Genomic DNA, 6,587 nt, shown 5'->3' with positions numbered 1-6,587 from the left:
TATTATGAAAGGGCTAAAACTGCTTGAAATTATACTGGTTGGCCCACTTTGTTCACCATCCTCGCAGGACTTCTTGCTCCAACCCGACATCTCAGGAGCAGCATAAAATGGTTGTTTAGCTGCTTTGGTTGCTCTTCCTAGGTTTATGTCCTCTGAATCTGGAGATTCTTTGTTCACTTTTTCCCCTGTCTCCTAATACCACGATAGATGGACTCATAGGAACTATCCATTGTAGTTTGGCTATTGTCACCAAATCTGCACCACTCATTCTGTATCTTTGAAACAACGGGGATAGGTGCTTGGATGGGTACAGAAATTTTGCTTGTAACCAACCCCGCTGGAAGTGATTTAGGGAATGTAATCTCTGACCTGGCCAGCCTCTGGAAAACTGTTTTTGGAGCTGGGATCCTTGCTTATTGATGGTCTTATTTCATGAGGCATATCCATATCACTTCTGGCTCTCAGGGCCACCCAGCTCCTTGGATCTAAGCCCTATCATTTACTCTCGTTCCCATAGTGCCACCGGTTTTTGTTGCCCCGATTAGCCTCACCAACACCAAAAATTCAAGTGACCTGATAGTATTGTGGTGAAATCTAAGTTCTCTAATACTTTAAAGAAATCACTCCTTTGTCTTCAGGGCTTCAGAGTTTCTGATGAGAGTTCTGCTATAATTCTAATATTTGTTCTTCTACATGTAATGTTTTTGTTGTTCTGTGGCTACCTTCAGGATTTCCTCTTAATTTTTGACTTTCAACAGTTTTATTATGATGTGTCTAGGTGTATTTTTCTTTGTATTCTCCTTGGGATTATCTGAGCCTCTTGGATCTTTTTGTTGTCTTTCATTAACTTTGGAAAATTCTCAGCCTTTCTACTATCAAATATACTTCTGCCCTCTTCTCTCTCTCATCTCCTTCTGGGATTCCAGTTAGATTTGTTAGGTGACATGATACTGTCCCACAGCTCTATTGGACGCACTCTTCTGTTATATTTACTCTGACTTTCTCTTTGCATTTCAGTTTAGATCATTACTTTTTTTAAAAAAGATTTTATTTATTTATTTGAGAGAGGAAGCGAGAGTGAACAGGGGGAGGGGCAGAGAGAGAGGGAGAGGGAAAGAATCTCAGGCAGACTCCCTGCTAAGCATGAAACCCAGTATGGGGCTCAGTTTCAAAACTCTGAGATCATGACCTGAGCTGAAGTTAAGAGGCAGTTGCTCAACTGACTGAACCATCCAGCATCCCAGTATTTTATTTTTTTTAAAGATTTATTTATTTGAGAGCAAGAGCGTAAGCACAAGTTGAGGGGAGGGGCAGAGGGAGGGAGCAAATCCTCAAGCAGTCTCCCCACTGAGCGTGGAGCCTGACGTAGGGCTCGATCCCAGGACCTGAGATCATGACCTGAGCTGAAACCAAGAGCTGGCTGTTTAACTGACTGAGCCACCCATGTGCCCATATCCTTTAATATTTTAATCAGTTATTTTGAAGTTCCTACTGGAGAGTATCAATATCTGGGCCATCTCTGGATCTAGTTCTGTTGACTAATTTATCTCTTTTTAATTTAATTTTAATTTGTCTTATAATTTTTGGTTAAATGCCATACATTGCATGGAAAAGAACAGTAGAAACTGAGATAAAGGGATGCCTGGGTGGCTCAGTCAGTTAAGCGCCTGCCTTTGGCCCAGGTCATGATCCCAGGGTCCTGGGATCAAGTCCCACATTGGGCTCCTTGCCCCGGCTTGTGTCCCCTCTCTCTCTCTGACAAATAAATAAAATCTTAAACATTAAAAAAAAGAAACTGAGATAAGTAACATTCATACCTGCAAATGGGCAAACCTTTCTATCAGATTGTTAGTAGGGAGTGAACTGAATATCTCCTACCAGTAGTTGTTGATCTGGGTTTGGGTTTTATTGTTAATGTCATTACCTTCAGTATATCATAGGTTTCACATTCCTCCAGTGGTGGACTGCTCCTAATTTGTGTTTGGTGTGTCGCCTGGAATGCCAGAGAGTTTTTCTCAGTGTTCCTACTTCACCTTCAGCTTTCAGCAGACTGTGCATACCTGTGCAACAAATGGGATCTCTCTCCATGGTCCTATTCCTTCCTCAGCTATAGAGTTCTGTGGCTGGTTTCTTTGTGCAAGGCTTAATGGTTGGGGCAGGCAGTCTCATGCAGGTCCTGGGCTCTTGAGTTTTAGGGCGGGCCTCCCTCTCCCCATGGCAGTTAGACTCTGCATTGTAATGGAGTGAGGTCTTAAATGGGAGTGAGTTTTCTGTCCCTCTCTCACTGGCAGCAGACCTCTCCTTTTAAGAATTCTGGGGACAGTTGAGTTTCCTGCCTTCCTGCAGCATCTGATGGCTTTTGCTTCACCTCCTCCTCCACCACAGCCAACCTTTTCTTGGGACCAGGGGACAGGAAGGTTTTGTAACACTCTTCTAGTAACAGTTGAATTTTTCTTTGTATGGAAAATGGACATGGGTTTCATGCCTCTCTCCCAGTGGTAGCTGGTTGTAATCTGCTCATCTCACCAGAGGGAGGCTCTTTCAATTCTCCTGATCTGCCCCCAGTCTGTCTTACGAACACCCAGGGAGGCCTATGGAAAAGTGCTGGCAAATGGGGCAGAGTCCTTGTATCCATGGCCCGCAGAGATTCTAAGCGGTCATACTAGCCCACACTTGGTCTTTAAGCTTTTGTTAACATTTCAGTTTTTTCCCTCTTACTTTTTTGACTGCTACTCTTCCTCCTGTACTCTGCCCAAAGCAAAACAGTTGTAGGAGCAGTGCTTAAGGCTTTCTATATCCTAACTGGGACTAGAACTCATTGATTGCTTCTTTGTTGTCAACTCTAAGTTTTTACCGGACAGCAAATTGCTCAGCAGTTTGTTTAATACTTCAAAGAAGGAAAACAGGCAGTGAGGGCCTTAGCTAGTTGACTGGAATTGTGGCAATTGGAGGTCCCAGTACACTGCAATCATGTCTATTATGTCCTGTAATGGAGGGACCATCATGGCCATGAATGGGAAGAACTGTGTGGCCATTGCTGCCAAAAGGCGCTTTGGCATCCAATCCCAGATGGTGACCATGGACTTCCAGAAGATCTTTCCCGTGGGCGATTGGCTGTACATAGGCCTGGCTGGGCTCACCACTGATTTCCAGACTGTTGCTCAGCACCTCAAGTTCTGGCTGAACCTCTATGAGCTGAAGGAGGGTTGGCAGATCAAGCCTGATACCCCCATGAGCATGGTGGCCAACGTCTTGTATGAAAAATGGTTTGGCCCCTACTACACAGAGCCAGTCATCACTGGGTTGGACCTGAAGACCCTTAAGTCCCTCATTTGCTCTCTAGACCTTATCTGCTGCCCCATGGTGACTGACAACTTTGTGGTCAGTAGCACCCGCTCCAAACAATATACGGGGTGTGTGAGTCCCTCTGGGGGCCTCACGTAGATCCAGAACAGAAGTTGGAACCCATCTCGCAAACCATGCTGAATGCTGTGGATCGGGATGTACTGTTCAGGCATTGTCCACATCACTGAGAAGAACAAATTACCACCAGGACACTGAGGGCCTGAACGGACTAACCTGTTCTCAGAGCCTGCTTTTTTTTTTTTTTTTAAATAAAATAGTTTTGTTTTCAAAAACAAAAGGTAAAAAGGTAAAACAAAAAACAAGATTGACAAGATTTTATGAAAGCCATAAAAAGGAACTAAATCCCAAATAAAAAAAATATGGTAGCTGAAATTAACTTAGTGGAAGGGTTTTATGGCGAATGAGACATAATTAAAGAGTTAATTCAAAATATGTTAGAAGAATAGCTCCAGAAGGAAACATGGAAAGAAAAAAGTTTGGAAATACAGATTGGGTAGGGGGTAGGTAAGAGGTATAGAGGACGCATTAAGGAGATTTAATACACATGTAGTTAGAGTCCCTGAAGCAAAGGAGAAAGAAAATGAGATGGAGGCAATTTTTGACAATACAGTAGCTGAGAATTTTCAAAACTGGTGAAAAATGTCACAAATTAAGAAGCCTAAGCAGAATTTAAAACAAGCCAATAAACCTAGTCACATTCATAGCAGATGAAAACCAGGGAGAAAATCTTATAAAACAGCTGGAGAAAATATATGTTACCTTTAAAAGAGCAACAATTAAACTTATAGCTTGTTTCTCAAGAAAAATAATGAAAGCCAGAAAGACAAATAGAATATTTTCAAAGTGCTAAAAGAAAGTAACTGACAATTTAGAGTTACATGCCCAGCCAAAAATGTTCTTCAAAACTAGAAGGGGAAATAATGGCATCTCTGGACATAAAGACAAAGTTCTCACAAGCAGACCTACATATTAAAGGAAATACTAAAAACAGTTCTTCGGGCAGAAGTAAAGTGAACCTAGATAAAAACTCAGAGGCATTGGAAGAAAAGATTGGTGTAAAGGGTAAAATATATGGATAAATTTAAATAATAATGACTGTATACAACAATATTCTGTGGGATGTCTCTCTATATATTCTCTCTATATATTCATTTATATGTATGAAAGAATGAGTAGAATGAAAAGAACAATGGCATAAAAGTCAAGAGGGGATTATTTTTGGAGTCAAAATGTTTTAAGGTCATTGCATTAGCTGAAAAGGTTATTTCTTTAGGCTGTTCTGGAAGTAGAATGGATTGTCTTTGCTGTTTTTAAGTTGGACTGAAATACATTCTGACTCTGATCCAATTCCATTCCTTTCATTACATCATTTAGGATTTTCTTCTGTTCTTGGCTCTTCATATTTCTTAAGGAAGTAGCTTGCCATAAAAGAGAAAGCAAGGGCTTTAGAATCAATCAGACCTGGGCTTAAACTCCTGCTTTTCCCCTTAGTTGGGCAAGCAATTCATTTCTCTGAGGCTTCACTTTGGGAGGGCTGTGAAAATGGGAGGCGGTAATACTGGCCTCACAAGATTATTGTGCAAATGAAATGAGAATAAGTATACGAAGAGCCTGCACCAATATCCAGGATTTCATATTGCTCAGTAGGTCCTCGTTTTCTTCCCTCATGGACTGCAGTGTGCAACTGGCGCTTGATTAGACACCCTTTCACGTTGTTTCCTAGGTTCCTTATATTTGTGATTATTATCCCTCCTCTCCTGACTCGATTGTAATCTCCAGTTCCGGGACTGTATATCTCCCTTCCCTCTCGTACCCCTAGTTCAATAAATGGTGTTTGGAGGAGGAGTAATACTTGCTTGAGGAAAGCCCATGTAAATGAGCTGAAATACATCCTGCACTACACATTATGTTGGAAGGTGTCTGTAGCAGGTCTACCCAGAAGGATATTTGAGACCTTGAAGAAAAGTCCTTCAGCTGCCCATGAGAAGCATAAATGGTGAAAACATATTTAATGGAAAGAGAGAAGTGCCATTTTACCATTCAGGAACCCTCCAGTTTAAGCCCTGAAGATTCCAGGCTGGAGGCAGTGCTGAGTATCATGGATCGCTGCCCTTAAAACTAGCATCTTAAGCTGTATATAATACCTTTTCTGGGCATGAGTCCCATCTACTTAATCTCTGCTGGGTGAGTATATATTAGATCTGACTGTTGAAAAATACCAAGTTAAACCAGACAGTTAAAAAAAAAATCAACATGATGCCCATAACTAGCTTAATTTATCTTTCCTTTCAGTAATCCCACATATTACCTACTTATTTGCTGTAATGAACATGCCATTCAGCTAAAATAAGATTAACTGCTTAAACCATGGCATTACAGGCAGAGAACTTTAATGCCGCTTTGTGTTTCATTGTAAAGTTCAGCAGTTAAACGATACGGTGTTGTCGTTTCTTCCTTTGTAATCAAGATGGTTTCACTTAGGATTAGTGCTCCCCAGCCGATTCTCCTGATGGAGCATTTGAAGCAGCACATTTATATGTCTAGGTTACAGCCTGGCAGCAATAATAACCTTCAGAATCAAACCTGTTGGCCTCATCAGCACTCAAATTGCACTGCTCTTTGTGAGGCCCCCCTCTGCTCTAATGGTGATGGAAATCTCGCCTGCCATGCAGACCGTGGAAGGCAAATTGGAAGGGGGCTTGGCCATGCATCTAGAAAATAGCACTGTGATGACTCAGGTGGGATCAGAGTTCAGAATGTTAACCCAAGTTCCTCCCAAGTGAATGAGCATTCACCTGTTCTCTGCACCAAGGTCAAATCCCACTTCAATGGAGCTTTTCTGGACTGTTTAGCCCCATTCATCTCTCTTTTCTTTGAAGTTTAATTGCAATTATATAGTTTTCCCTACGTAAGATTTATATAGTTCATATCATTGTTCTATATGGGCTAACACTGTCCCTTCAGTTGGGAGAAGTCCAGGACTAGCATCTACATGGTCCTGGGCCCAAAGGGGCATGTTATTTAACAATTGCTCGTTGACTGAAGGAAACGCCCTCTGTGTGATGTGACCCATTATGACTCTGCCTGGATGTCCACAGTGAGGACTATCAGCCTCAGCTGAGCCTGCAAGGGTCCCTTATCACATCTTCTATTCCATGGAGCATATTCCAGAGAGTAAACATGGTGACCAACAGATTTGTCCAACCATTCATTGATTTTTT

The 6,587-nt window shown here is 41.8% G+C and overlaps 1 pseudogene; it reads left to right on the top strand.

Moving 5' to 3' along the window:
- The first annotated feature begins 1,387 nt into the window (after positions 1 to 1,387).
- LOC121102257 lies at positions 1,388 to 3,880 on the top strand (annotated as a pseudogene).
- Positions 3,881 to 6,587: the final 2,707 nt, after the last annotated feature.

Source organism: Ursus maritimus, unplaced genomic scaffold (assembly GCF_017311325.1).
Source record: "Ursus maritimus isolate PB19 unplaced genomic scaffold, ASM1731132v1 scaffold_13, whole genome shotgun sequence".
Taxonomy (NCBI): domain Eukaryota; kingdom Metazoa; phylum Chordata; class Mammalia; order Carnivora; family Ursidae; genus Ursus; species Ursus maritimus.
This window is presented reverse-complemented; position numbering and strand designations above follow the sequence as displayed.